The sequence below is a fragment of the Arachis stenosperma genome, chromosome 3, assembly GCF_014773155.1.
Source record: "Arachis stenosperma cultivar V10309 chromosome 3, arast.V10309.gnm1.PFL2, whole genome shotgun sequence".
Lineage (NCBI taxonomy): Eukaryota > Viridiplantae > Streptophyta > Magnoliopsida > Fabales > Fabaceae > Arachis > Arachis stenosperma.
The window spans coordinates 138,105,876-138,121,895 of NC_080379.1; the positions used below are offsets into that span (position 1 = coordinate 138,105,876).

Below are 16,020 nucleotides of genomic sequence, written 5' to 3' on the forward strand. Positions count from 1 at the left end.
TCCCATAGTTCCTCATTGGGGAACGCATTGGAGGTCAGTGCACGCCCATTGAGGCCTTCCTCAGTGGCGTCCACTTCCTCTCCCTCCTCTCCAAATTCGGCCATGTTGATGGCCTTGCACTCTCCTTTTGGATTTTCTTCTGTATTACTTGGGAGAGTACTAGGAGGGAGTTCAGTAACTTTCTTGCTCAGCTGTCCCACTTGTGCTTCCAAATTCCTAATGGAAGACCTTGTTTCAGTCATGAAACTTTGAGTGGTTTTGATTAGATCAGAGACCATGGTTGCTAAGTCAGAGGGGTTCTGCTTAGAGTTCTCTATCTGTTGCTGAGAAGATGATGGAAAAGGTTTGCTATTGCTAAACCTGTTTCTTCCACCATTGTTGTTGTTGAAACCTTGTTGAGGTCTCTCTTGGTTCTTCCATGAGAAATTTGGGTGATTTCTCCATGAAGAATTATAGGTGTTTCCATAGGGTTCTCCTAGGTAATTCACCTCTTCCATTGAAGGGTTCTTAGGATCATAAGCTTCTTCTTCAGATGAAGCACCCTTAGTACTGCTTGGTGCATTTTGCATTCCAGACAGACTTTGAGAAATCAAATTGACTTGTTGAGTCAATATCTTATTCTGAGCCAATATGGCATTCAGAGTGTCAATCTCAAGAACTCCTTTCTTCTGACTAGTCCCATTGTTCACAGGATTCCTTTCAGAAGTGTACATGAATTGGTTATTTGCAACCATTTCAATGAGCTCTTGAGCTTCTGTAGGGGTCTTCTTCAGATGAAGAGATCCTCCAGCAGAGCTATCCAAAGACATCTTGGATAGTTCAGAGAGACCATCATAGAAAATACCTATGATGCTCCATTCAGAAAGCATGTCAGAAGGACATTTTCTGATTAATTGTTTGTATCTTTCCCAAGCTTCATAGAGGGATTCTCCATCCTTCTGTCTGAAGGTTTGGACTTCCACTCTAAGCTTACTCAATTTTTGAGGTGGAAAGAACTTTGCCAAGAAGGCATTGACTAGCTTTTCCCAAGAGTCCAGGCTTTCTTTAGGTTGAGAGTCCAACCATATTCTAGCTCTGTCTCTTACAGCAAAAGGGAATAGCATCAGTCTGTAGACCTCAGGGTCAACCCCATTAGTCTTGACTGTGTCACAGATTTGCAAGAACTCAGCTAAAAACTGATGAGGATCTTCCATTGGAAGTCCATGGAACTTGCAATTCTGTTGCATTAGAGAAACTAACTGAGGCTTAAGCTCAAAGTTGTTTGCTCCAATGGCAGGGATAGAGATGCTTCTCCCATAGAAGTCGGGAGTAGGTGCAGTAAAGTCACCCAGCACCTTCCTTGCATTGTTGGCATTGTTATTGTTTTCGGCTGCCATGGGTTCTTCTTCTTTGAAGAATTCGGTCAGGTCCTCCACAGAGAGTTGTGCCTTAGCTTCTCTTAGCTTCCGCTTCAAGGTCCTTTCAGGTTCAGGGTCAGCTTCAACAAGAATGCCTTTGTCTCTGCTCCTGCTCATATGAAAGAGAAGAGAACAAGAAAATATGGAATCCTCTATGTCACAGTATAGAGATTCCTTGAGGTGTCAGAGGAAAAGAAAAATAGAAGAAAGAAGAAGGGGAAGAATTCGAACTTTAATTAGATGAAGTTCGAATTGTGCATTAAGAAGGAGTAGTACTCCATAAATAGAAGGATGTGGGAAGAGAGGAAGAAGATTTTCGAAAATTCAATTAAAAAGATTTTGAAAACATTTTGAAAAATTGATTGATAATTTTCGAAAATTCAAAGTGAAAAAGAAATCAAGTGATTTTTGAAAAAGAATTTGAAATTAGAAATTAAGAAGATTTGATTGAAAACTATTTTGAAAAAGATGTGGTTAAGAAGATATGATTGAAAAGATTTGATTTGAAAACAAAATTTTAAAAAAATATGGTTTGAAAACAATTTTAAAAGATATGATTTTAAAAATTAATGACTTGCCTAACAAGAAAAAAATATAATTTGAACATTAAACCTTTCTCAACAGAAAAGGCAACAATCTTGAGATGTTCAATCAAATCATTAATTGTTAGTAAGTATCTTTGAAAAAGGAAAGGAATTGATTTTGAAAACATTTGATTGAAAAGATATGATTTGAAAAAGATTTGATTTTGAAAAACTTTGAAAACTTGAAAAAAAATTGATTTTGAAAACAAAATCTTCCCCCTAGTGCCATCCTGGCGTTAAACGCCCAGAATGGTATCCATTCTGGCGTTTAACGCCCAAAATGCTACCTCTTTGGGCGTTAAACACCCAACCAGGTACCCTGGCTGGCGTTTAAACGCCAGTCTATCCTTCTTCACTGGGCGTTTTGAACGCCCAGTTTTTCTGTGTAATTCCTCTGCTGCATGTTCTGAATCTTCAGTTCCCTGTACTATTGACTTGAAAATAGAACCAAAATCAAATAAACAAGGTATGCAAGACACCAAACTTAAGATTAGACACTAGACTCAAACAAGAAACATAAAGTATTTTTGGTTTTTATGATTTTTTAAAATTTTTTGTGCTTTTTTTCGAAAATTATATGGAAATAGAAAATAAAGGTTTCAGAATTCTCAGTTTGGATTCCAGGAATCATTGCAATGCTAGTCTAAGACTCCGGTCCAGGAATTAGACATGGCTTCACAGCCAGCCAAGCTTTCAAAGAAAGCTTCGGTCCAAAACACTAGACATGGCCAATGGCCAGCCAAGCCTTAGCAGATCATTGCTCCAATAGCAAGATTGATAGAAATCAACAAGCTATTGTGATGATCAGTTGAAACCTCGGTCCAATGAAATTAGACATGGCTTCTCAGCCAGCCAGATTTCAACAGATCATCATGAAACACTAGAATTCATTCTCAAGAACTCTGAAGAAAAATACCTAATCTAAGCAACAAGATGAACCGTCAGATTGTCCATACACAAACAATCCCCGGCAACGGCGCCAAAAACATGGTGCACGAAATTGTGATCACTACTTTTACACAAAACAATCCCTAGTAATGGCTCCAAAGACTTGGTGCTCAATACCATGGCATAAACACAACTTCGCACAACTAACCAGCAAGTGCACTGGGTCGTCCAAGTAATAAACCTTACGTGAGTAAGGGTCGATCCCACGGAGATTGTTGCTATGAAGCAAGCTATGGTCACCTTGTAAATCTCAGTCAGGCAGACTCAATTGGGTATAGTGATAAACGAATAAAGCATAAAGATAAAGATAGAGATACTTATGTATATCATTGGTGAGAGCTTCAGACAAGCGTATGAAGATGCCTTCCCTTCCATCTCTCTGCTTTCCTACTGTCTTCATCCAATCCTTCTTACTCCTTTCCATGGCAAGCTCATGTAGGGTTTCACCGTTGTCAGTGGCTACCTCCCATCCTCTCAGTGAAAATGTTCCCATGCTCTGTCACAGCATATGGCTAATCAGCTGTCGGTTCTCGGTCAGGCCGGAATAAAATCCATCGATCCTTTTGCGTCTGTCACTAACGCCCCGCCTGCTAGGAGTTTGAAGCACGTCACAGTCATTCAATCATTGAATCCTACTCAGAATACCACAGACAAGGTTAGACCTTCCGGATTCTCTTGAATGCCGCCATCAGTTCTTGCCTATACCACGAAGACTCTGATCTCACGGAATGGCTGGCTCGTTTGTCAGACGAGCACTCGGTTGTCAGGCGATCAACCATGCATCGTGTTATCAGGAATCCAAGAGATATTCACTAAGCCTCGTATGCTTGTAGAACAAGAATGGTTGTCAGTCACTTTGTTCATAAGTGAGAATGATGATGAGTGTCACGGATCATCACATTCATCAAGTTGAAGAACAGGTGATATCTTGGAACAAGAACAAGCGGAATTGAATAGAAGAACAATAGTAATTGCATTAATACTCGAGGTACAGCAGAGCTCCACACCTTAATCTATGGTGTGTAGAAACTCCACCGTTGAAAATACATAAGAACAAGGTCTAGGCATGGCCGAATGGCCAGCCTCCCAAATGATCTAAGATAGCATGAAACTCAAAGATAGCTACCCAGATGAAAATACAATAGTAAAAGGTCCTACTTATAGAAAACTAGTAGCCTAGGGTGTACAGAGATGAGTAAATGACATAAAAATCTACTTCCGGGCCCACTTGGTGTGTGCTTGGGCTGAGCAATGAAGCATTTTCGTGTAGAGACTCTTCTTGGAGTTAAACGCCAGCTTTTATGCCAGTTCCGGCGTTTAACGCTGGAATTTCTTGAGGTGACTTTGAACGCCGGTTTGGGCCATCAAATCTTGGGCAAAGTATGGACTATCATATATTGCTGGAAAGCCCAGGATGTCTACTTTCCAACTCCGTTGAGAGCACGCCAATTGGGCTTCTGTAGCTCCAGAAAATTTACTTCGAGTGCAGGGAGGTCAGAATCCAACAGCATCTGCAGTCCTTTTGAGTCTCTGGATCAGATTTTTGCTCAGATCCCTCAATTTCAGCCAGAAAATACCTGAAATCACAGAAAAACACACAAACTCATAGTAAAGCCCAGAAAAGTGATTTTTAACTAAAAACTAATAAAATTATAATAAAAACTAACTAAAAGATACTAAAAACATACTAAAAACAATGCCAAAAAGCGTACAAATTATCCGCTCATCAGTGACGCGTACGCGTCAATTAGCCAAAACACCAGGGACGCGCAAGCGTATAGCACGCATACACATGGGTGCAAGAACGCTCCGTTCTCCAAAACAATGCTACTTTCTCCTGAAGCCTTATTCTGAATCAAATTCACTTCAAGTCCACTTAGAAGCAAGCAAGCCCACAATTGTCAACCAATCAAGGCCACAAGAATCATCCAGAATAGCTCATTTTCATTTCTTTATAATTTTCTTTCAATTTCATTTAAGTTTGTATTTTAGGGTTGCCTATATAAAGGACTTAGTTCATAGAATTAGTCATGCTGGATGGGGGGAGTCTTCGGATCCTCTCTGTTGACCATTAGCTTCTTTTCTTTTCTTTCTCACTTTTGTAAATATTTTTAGTTATGAATTACTAACTCTTTCCATTGGGAAAGAGAGCTCTATTGCTATTTGATGGATTGATTATTTTATTCTTCTTCTTCTATTCATCTCTCTTGATTTACTGGAAAGAATTTCGTTCTTCAAGCTTAGCATTCAATTATCTTGGAAAAGAGATTGAATGCAATTGGGTTTTATGGAAACCTTGGAAGAGGAAACGTAAAACCATGCTTGAAATTCTTTCTCACACTTGAATAAATTTGGATTTTGGTTGGGATACGGTGATATAAAATCTCTCCATTATTTAGTTCTAGGAAAGTGTTGGTATAATCAGGGATCATTATTCATCTCTTCTCATGAGCAACTAGACCAAGGAATTGGCTATTGATCAAGATTTGAGAGATTGAGTCACCAAGGAATTGGGGCTCAATCAATCATGATTACCAAGAGGTCAATGAGTTACATGATTGAAGATGAGATGAAATCAGTTAATCTGGATAATGCAATATCTCTTGATCCCAATGTTTATTTTTCCTTTTCTTTCTTTTACTTACTTTATACTATTTTCATTTTCTGCACTTTACTTTCCCGTACTTTACATTTATGCCATTTACCTTCCTGTACTTTATTGCTTTCTTTTACTTTTCATGTCATTTATATTTCCTACTTGCTCATCACTCCAATTTGAATAGTCTAACTAGGATAATTAATCAATTATTGCTTGCTTAATCCGTTAATCCTCGTGAGATTCGACCCCACTCCTAGTGGGTTATTACTTGACGACAATTCGGTATACTTGGCGAAGGAATTTTTGTAGTGATACATTAATTCCATGATCAATAGTTGATGACAATATATCATGTCTACTTCCTTTCGGAATTACCTGAAGTATCTGTCTGAAATCACCTCCTAGAACCACAACCTCATCACCACATGGTTGATGTGTCTTATGTTGATCGATAACTGACATAAGATCCCTGAGCGTTCAATCAAGTGCTTCAAAGCACATTTTATTGAACATTAGAGCTTCATCCTAAATTATTAAACTACTTTGGATGAGCGGCCCAACCTTCAAAGTGTCATGCTTGATGTTGCAAGTAGATTCATCAGTAATTGTAATGGATATTGAAAACCTAGAACGAGTCATTCTGCCAGCAAGCAGGAGTAAAGACGCAATTCCACTAGATGATACATTTAAAATAATCTTTCATCTAGACCGAATAGAAAAAGAAAGTCCATTCCAAATAAATGTCTTACCACACCCACTATGCCTATAAACGAAGTAAAAACCACCAGAGTCTATAATAACAACATTGAGTATCTCATCGAATACTAATCTTTGCTCATCCTTCATCTTTTATTCCGTATATAAGTTTTTATTAGTCAACTCATTTGTGTTATATGCTAACTCCTCCTCTATTAGCTTATTCTGTAAAAGACGAATATCAGACAACTCAGGATATGGCATTGATTGATAGTCTCTTAAAGACCTCACATTGCTATTGAGTATCTTCTCAATCTCAATAAGGCAAAGTTTTTTTTAGTTCGTCATCAGTCATGTTTAGTCCTAACAAAAGCACATGATGGTTTTATAAAATATTTAATAGGTAATTTCAAAATAAAACCATTAATATTATTAATGAAAATAAAGTAATTAGAGAATACAATCTTGATATAAAAAATACATAGTGAAATACCTTGATTTTTCAATGCTTTTCTCCTCTCGTATAGTATTCCATCAGCTAATAATGTCCAAGTTGCATTCCAAATACGATCTAGTTTGCTAACGCTATTTGATATCAGTAGCATCACAAATAATTTTCTCAATTAATGACCAGATGCAAGTTTAGCTACCTCATTAATAGCTGTAATGAATTCCCTATTGTCACACAGTAGTCCGATGGAATAGCAAGCATCTTGGAAGTTAGAATATGTAATCCCATTAACTGTCCTAATAGACTCATATGTTGTGCAACCTCTCTGAACAGTTAACAAAATTCTCAGATAGTAGATATCACCTGTACCTGGTAGAACATAGTTTAACCTCTCGATAGAATACCCTCTTTTGCGTGGATGTCATTCCCTTATTTCTTTATCATAAATAAATTGATATGGAAACTCAGCATACGTCAAAGTTTGACCTGCTTCAAATTCTTTGTTGGCCTCTATCCATGTTAAGAACATCGTACATTTTTCTTCCTCTTCTTCCACGATTTCCTCAAGATCGTCATCATTTTTAAGATGATATTTTGCCCTCCAGAAAAATGAAAGGTTAATTTCGTCACTAAAGACCACCTCTGATGAATATCATAAGCCAAATTTCTTCATACAGCTTCACATGAAGACAAATACCTACAATCATAAAATTGTTTGATCTCATCAATAACTTGAGTATCTTCTCCACTGGAAGTTTCTTTTAAAACTCCAACTGCTACCCTGTCAAGACCTTTATTCATATACTTGAACAAATATTTGATAACATTTGACTTGTTGTAGTATTCTACATTAACAGGCGCTTGATAAGACATCATCAGCAGATATGCATTGTATGGAACCACATTCCTATTATCCATATGGACTCCCTTCTTCTCAATAACTACTCCTGTGTCTCGTCTTCTATATGATGGGTATCCACTTTCATCGATAATTGTGATGCTTGATAAACCCCAATTTTGTGGTTTATCTTGTGTTAAATTTAGAAAATTTTATCAACTTATCTCACATTTATTCAATGAAATAGTATTGTTTTTGTAATTCTTCCTAATTTGTGCTTAAGAGTAAAAATATGCTTTTTAGCCCTTAAAATAGCTAAATTTAATTCACTTTAATTTCATTTAATGTCTTGATATGTTTGTTGAGTGATTTCAGGTTTATAAGGCAAGTATTGGATGAAGAAGTGAAGAGAAAAGCATGCAAAGTGGAGAATTCATGAAGAAATGAGGATTTGCTGAATTGAAGGCCACGTGCACGCGTCACCCACGCGTACGCGTGAGGAGGAGATCTGTCAGCGACGTTCACGCGTCACCCACGCGTATGCATGAGGAGGGAATTTGACAGGCGACGCGCATGCATCAACCACGTGCACGCGTCAAACACGCGCACGCGTGACGCTGATCACGTGACCTCATTAAAGTGAATACGCTGAGAGCAATTTCTGAGCCTTCCAAGCCCAAGTCCAACTCATTTATGAGGCTATTTGATGCAGAATTCAAGATTGGACAAATGGAGAGAAATTAGATTAGAGTAGGACCATGTTTTAGGGTAGTTTTCTAAAGAGAGAAGCTCCCTCTTCTCTCTAGAATTAGGGTTCTTAGGTTAATTTTTCTCTTAGATATAGGCTTAATTTCTTATTTTCATCTAGTTTTCTTTACAATTTCTTGTTCTTACATTTTTGTTCTCTTAGTTTATGGTGTTAATCTTCCTTTTATGTCACTTTTATGTTTATGAACTCTTTGTTGAATTTAATTTTCTTTAATATAATTTGAGGTAATTCATGTTATTATTGTTTTCTTTGATTGTTGATTGTTACTTTTCTTGCATTGGGTAGTTATAGATTTATTATTCTTGCACTTTTATGATGCTTTCCTTTTATACCTTCCAAGTGTTTGACAAAATATTTGGTTGGATGTTAGAGTAGTTCTTGAGCATTCTTGGCTTGAAAAGAAAAATTAGGCAATCTTGAGTCATTAATACCCAACTTATGTTGGTGATCTAGAGTTGTTACTTAATATTGTTTTCATTGACTCTAATCTCTTACTAATTCAATTAGTGATTTGATTAGAACTTTTGGATTGAGATTAACTAGTTCTATTTGACTTTTTTCCTATATTGAAGATAACATTGTACGTTCTTCCGATGTTGAAGATGACTTAATAGGATTAGCTCTTGTTAAGTATTGTATTATGATTAATGACTAGGATAGAAAGTCTAGATTCTCAATCCTTGCCATGAATGCCTCTTTTTAGTGATTGTTATCTTTATTTTATTGTTATTTAAATTCTTTCCTTTTTAATTTCTTGTTTTATCAACCCAATCCCAGTAAAACTCATAACCAATAATTAGACACTCGATTATGATTCCTAGGAAGAACGACCTGGGACTAATACTCTTAGTTACTTTTATTGGGTTGGACTTGTGACAACCAAAACTAAACTTTGATGGAGGATTAGTTGTTGGTCTAGACTATACTTGCAACGAAGTGATTCAATTTTATTGAGAAATTCTAGATCAATACAAAATCCCTTTTTCAATGCTACTAGATATTTTGGGATAACATTTGGTCCAGTACCCGTCTTTCATGCAGGGAGATTTTGAGAAAGTTCTATCACATAGTCTATGAATCATATATGTAGATATGTAGACATAATTCTAAACAATTTTGGGTACCAAACAGGATCGGACGAATCTGACAATACTAACCGGTCAATTTGAATTGTCGTTGTTATCTTATGGTCTCCACTCAACCATAAAAGAATATGAGTATGTGACAGACCTCTTTTTTAAAATTTCATCGTGTACATCCCTTATAACAAAAAAATAAAAAAATATATCATAAATAAACTATCTAGATTGTTAAATTAGGAATGATTTTATTTAAAAAGTATTTAAAAATTTTAAATATAATTTATAAATAACTTTTTAAATTAATTCATCAACAATATTAAAATTAATTACTTAACAATCTAAGAAAATGTATTTAAAAATTTAAAAAGTAAAAACTTAAATAAATAATAATTTATGATTTATAAATAAAATTTTAAAATTTTTTAGTGACTATACCTAAGCAAATAATTATTAGTTCAACAATATTAAAAGCTAAATATCTAATAACCTAAGAAACTATATCTAAAATTTAAAAAATAACAACTTAAATAAATAATAAATTATAATTTATAAATCACTAACAAAAGTCCTAATACATCCTAACTAACAAAAATTTTCAAATACAAAATTGTTATAGATATAATATCAACTTACATCCTAACTAACAATATTTTTAAATTGTTATATTTTTAAAAAAATTGCTAAAATATAGATAAAAATAATATATTTATTATCACGTAGATAAACTTGAATTAAGAGTTGTTATCATGTTTAAATTATTATCATACTCATCAATTCTTTGTTTTCATGTTGAAACCCTAGAAATGATTTTTTTCAAATAAATACACGTTAACAATTAACAACTAATTTAATTATATAAAAAATAGTTCATATTAAAAATTTAAGACATCAAATACTATATTAGAAATTAACAAAATATCAATGGTGTGAACTAAAAATAAAATCATAAGTAGTAATCAAATAATATCAATTTATATTGTTAAAAAAATTCTAAGTTCCAAACATTAAAATTAAAGGAAAAAATAAAAGAAAAATAACAATTCAAGAAAAAATAATATTTTTACCAAAACAAACAGATATTTAATTTGGTATTATTCTATTAGATAGACTCTAAAAAAAAATTCTAAAATATGTACATTCAAATTCTCAATTTTTTTTTTAATTTTGATCATCTTTCAAGTTGAGGTATCTCCTTCTGCTCCCAAATCTTCAAACTCCGAAAATAATCGCTTGGTTAGTGTAATAGCATTTTTCAACATCTCGGATTCACCATTTATCCACAACTTCATTAGAGAATTCAAGTAATAAATTTTATACAAAATACTATGTTAAATTAAATATATTCGTTTCACATTTTATTTTAACTCAATAATATTTTTTGAATAAAATTAGACTTTAACTTTAAAAATATATATATATATTGAATAACTACCTTTGCACCTTCTATTTTTTCTTTTTCAATGATTGAGGATGTCTTTGAGATTGGAAGCAAACCACCGGTACAGTCAATATCCTGAAATTACAATTAATTATTAATTACTTTATATAAATTAGATACTACTAATGACAAAAGAATAAAAAAATTAATTAATTTTTAATAGAAATTATCATTGTAATTGTACCCACAATTTGAATAGAGTGAGTCTTTTTGAATTTATTTATGAGATCTATATCATTAGTCATTTTTTTAACTTTATAAGAAGGTAAAAAATGTGAATTATCAGATATTTGGATTTCAACAACAAAGAAAAAGGTTTTGTCAATTAAGTTGAGTAAAAGTATAAATGTATCTGATAGATCTCTTTTTTTAAGTATTATTTAACATATTAATAATGAAAAAAATAGTTTTAAACTAAAGAATAAAAAAATCATACACACTTATTTTTAAATTGAATGACATTTTTATCTTTAAGATTAAAAAATATCTTTGTGCCATACATAAAATTTTGTAAAATAATTTTTTTTTAAATTTTAATTTATTACACCAAAAGTAAAAATTCACAAAAAAAAAAATAAAAAAGTTATAAATGCATATTACCGTTATATAACTTTATTCTAGAAAATTGTAAAATGACAAAACTTCATCCTTATTGTTAGAACCCCAAAAAATATTTAACTCTTGTGAATAGTTACCAAAAAGTATATACTCTATTATTTTTCTATGTAAAATATAATATTAAATATTAAATATATTTTTTTAATTAGCAATTAGATACATATGACTTAAAATTATAAATTAAAAAACACTAATTACAACTTAAAAACTAAAAAACAATAAAATTGAACCAAATTACATACGTATTTTATATTTTAAAATTCAAAACATTAATAATCCTATAAAATTGTTACAATATTAAAATAAATAATTTATAATTTGTACCATCCAAAATGTTAAAATTTATACGCATTACATAAATTTATTGTTATGCATCCTTGCTATAAAAATCATTATCTTAATAGAGTATGTAATATTCGCAATAATAAAAGATACCAAATAAATTTACTATTAGAAAATTGCAAACCGCTCATTACTAACTTTAATGGAACTCAACTTTTTTTTATTTATTTATTGTCACACAAAAACTATATACTTAATACTTAATAACTAAAATTTAAACATTCAGTAAGAAAATTAATATTAAAATATTAAAATATCTTATTCCTTAAAAAATTGTTCTAAACAAATTAATTTATACTCATTCATAAAGGAATTGAATGGATTTGCAATTTTTTTAAGGAATTGAATTGATTCACCAAAAAATAGGTTTAAATTTAAGCTAAAGAATTCAAAAAAATTAATTATCCATTATCGAATTCTAATTCAATAATATTATACTTAATAAACTTGTGATCTTTTTTAAGAGTTTTTTTTTTAATTCTAGCAAGATAGCCAAAAATATCTAAAATAGATTAAGGTAAAAAAAATTTGTTGTCAATAACTTTATTAAAAAAAATTAATGAGATAAATAAATTTATCAATGAATTTATTTTTTTGTAAAATAATAAATTTATTAACTAAATAGATGTAATCAAATCTAGAAGCATTGAGAGTGTCAAAACTTACAAAACTAAATTCATATTGTGGGATACTTGATAATTTTAAAAGTCTGTACATATTGATACGTTGGTCACAATTCACCACATATTATTTATAATGTGTAGTCTTGAAATTACCCACATTGCGTCCAACACCAAAATATGTGATTTGATACACCATTCTTTCTCTTAACAAATTCACGAATCAAGATACAAGAACCTTTTTAATTGAGACATATATTTTTTCTCCCTAGAATTAAAAAACAAAAATCAAAGGACAATTAAAGCGATGTAAATAAACACATTTAAATTATCGATAATATAAATTTAATATTATTTAAAAAATATAAGAACTCACGTTTTGATCAAACCAAACCATCTCAATTATTGAGTATGACAACAGAAAATTCTCATATACGTACACATAAATTATCAATGGTAGGATTGATCTCGGTAATTTTGTAAACACAAACCGCCGTTGAAAAAATATAAAAAAAAAATTAAAAGGAGTAATTAACTATACTAAACAAGAGAAATGTAGTGATATGTATCTTTACTTTATATTTTTATAGTTGACTCATAGCCAAAATTTTTTAAACCTAATTGATTTCGATTTAAATTTAAAATATAAAATTATTATTATTACACAAAAACTAATTAACTAATGATTAATTATTATTGTTATTACGTAAAAATTACTAATTGAATAATTACTTATTATTATTGTTATTACGTGATTTAAATAGAAGCATTTTGTTTTTCTAAAAATTTTAATGCCTTATCTTTGGAATATACGGTAACAACTTAAGTAAATGATGCAGTGAATTTCAAAATTTAAAAAGTAACAATATAAGTAAATAATTTAAAATTTAAAAAATAAAAATTTATATAAAATAATTTAAGTAAATAATATAAAAATTAAAAAGATAACAACCCAAGTAAATAATAAGTTATAATTTATAAATAAATTTTGAAAAATTTTTAATAACGACACCTAAGTAAATAAACTCTCAAACTCAACGTATGAGCGGCACATCAACAAAAAATATCTCTATTCGTATTATTATAAAGATAAAGATCACTACTAGAAAACTAGTTATTACAGACGGATATTTCCGACGGATTTTATCCCACGGAAATACAGACGGAATTTCAGAGAGATTTTTTGTCGGAAAATAAAAAAAATGAATTAGCATAAATTACAGACGGAAAAGAGAATCCGTCGATAATTTTGTCGGTAAAATTAATTTTTTTCATGAAAAATGATTACAGACGGATTTTTTCATCTGTAATTAAATGAACAAAAATATGCATTTTATTAAATTATTACAGACGAAAAATCCGTCTGTAATTTAAAACTTTCCGTCGGAAATATTGATTTAAACCTAATTTAACCCGAGTGTCTCCAGGTTCATTCACACTCCACACAAGCTTCTTCCTCTCTCTGTCGCACGAACAACTTCTTCTCTCCGTCTGCATGAGCTTTTTCCGTCGTAGCCGCCGTTCGCGTCGCACGAGCTTCCTCCACCGCCGCTGTCGTCGCATCTGCTCCCTTCATCGCCATCGTCACAGAACTCTCTATGCCGCCGCTCTTGTCGCGTTTACTCCCTTAGTGAATTTCAGGTATACTCTGATTTTGTGATTCTGGTGCTTAGGGTTCAATTTTCTTGTGCCAATTTTAGGTTTATCAATTTTTCTTAGCAGTTTCTATCTTCTTCTTGCTATTGATGCTGATTGAGCTTGTTGTAGGTTCATCAATTATTTTATTATCAGCGAAGAAAGATATTTTTGGTCGGTCATTTCTGCAGCAATTCGTGAAACTCGGTGGAAACTCGATGGTTGTTGTTGAATGGCGAAGCTTGGAATGATAGTTGACTCCGTTGGTAACTTCTTCTCCGGCAAAGACCAGCTTCCCTAGTGTGACCCTGACATCGTCGCTGTAAGCCTTTTCTTTTTCTCGATTCCATTTTCTTCATTCAGAATTGATGTTTAGGTCAAAATCAAGTTAGCGCTTGCAATAGGTTTAGGGTTTAGATATAAATCAATCACATATCTTTTGTTACTTTAGTTAAGGAGGAAGAATTGCAGCTTCTATGAAACAATTCCCTGTTATGATAGATCATTGTGTAACAGTTAAAGCTATAGCTTGGAGCATGATATGTTTTATTCACAAAAGAAATTGTTGATAACAATTGAAACCTCCTTATCTTTTTATTGCTCCTTTGCTGCTTTATTCTCCAAAATCATTGTTTATTCTTCTGCACCTGCCCCTTTGCTACATGAATTCATATGGCTTTGAATTAACTACGATCCTCCTTATTATTGGTAATTAAGGAAATGAAATGAGACTTGTAAAATTTATTCCATGACTTACTTAGAATAAACTATTATCTTTCATATGCCCCTTTCTATTTTATTATTATTTTATTCTATGACTTTCTCAGAATGCCTCACCATTTGAGTTTCACATTCATTTAAAGGTTCATTCTTTATTTTTTAAATCCCTTCTTGGAAATACTTGTTGAAGGAGGGAAATTTTTGTTTTGTTTCACTGGGATTTGGAAAATGAAAGAGAATGTGGAACTGGTATTTGAGATTTGTGTGGTGATTCCCAAGAGAGAGGCGGTTCTTAAAGGATAAGAAGACTTTGATTGTGGCAATTGCTAGACGAAATTGTTATTCATGTGTTATTCCATTTTGCAAAATTCATTGCTTTTCATTCCCTGGTAATGGCGCCAAAAACATGATGCCAATACCATGGTTCACAACTTCGTTCAACTTAACCAGCAAGTGTACTGGGTCATCTAAGTAATACCTTACGTGAGTAAGGGTCGATCCCACAGAGATTGTTGGTATGAAGCAAGCTATGGTCACCTTGTAAATCTCAGTTAGGCAGATTAAATTGGTTTATGGTTTCGAAAATTAATAATAAAATAGAAAAAAAAAGGGATAGGAATACTTATGTAAATCAATAGCGGGAGTTTCAGATAAGTGCATGGAGATGCTATGCTCCTCTTGAATCTCTACTTTCTCATTACTTTCATCCAATTCTTCTTACTCCTTTCCATGGCAAGCTGTATGTAGGGCATCACCATCATCAATGGCTACTTTTAATCCTCTCGGAAAAATGGTCCTATGCGCTGTCACTGCACGGCTAATCGTCTGTCGGTTCTCAATCAGGTTGGAGTAGAATCCATTGATTCTTTTGCGTCTGTCACTAACACCCAGCCTTCAGGAGTTTGAAGCTCGTCACAGTCATTCAATACCGGAATCCTACTCGGAATACCACAGACAAGGCTAGACTTTCCGGATTCCCAGGATCCTACTCGGAATACCACAGACAAGGTTAGACTTTCCGGATCCTCATGAATGCCGCCATCTATCTAGCTTATACCACGAAGATTCTGTTGGGGAATCTAAGAGATATGCGCCCGGCCTAAGGTAGAACGGAAGTGGTTGTCAGTCACGCGCGTTCATGGGTGAGAATGATGATGAGTGTCACGGATCATCACATTCATCAAAGTGTTGTGCAACGTATATCTTGGAATAAGAATAAGAGAGAATTGAATAGAAAGTAATAATAATTGTATTGAAACTTGAGGTACAGCAGAGCTCCACAC

General features: G+C 32.8%; 1 non-coding gene across 1 annotated transcript; it reads left to right on the plus strand.

Annotated features, from left to right (window-relative positions):
* The first annotated feature begins 863 nt into the window (after window positions 1–863).
* Window positions 864–971, plus strand: LOC130972538 (small nucleolar RNA R71). The gene has a single exon (XR_009083700.1). It is a non-coding gene; the product is annotated as a small nucleolar RNA R71 (small nucleolar RNA).
* Window positions 972–16,020: the final 15,049 nt, after the last annotated feature.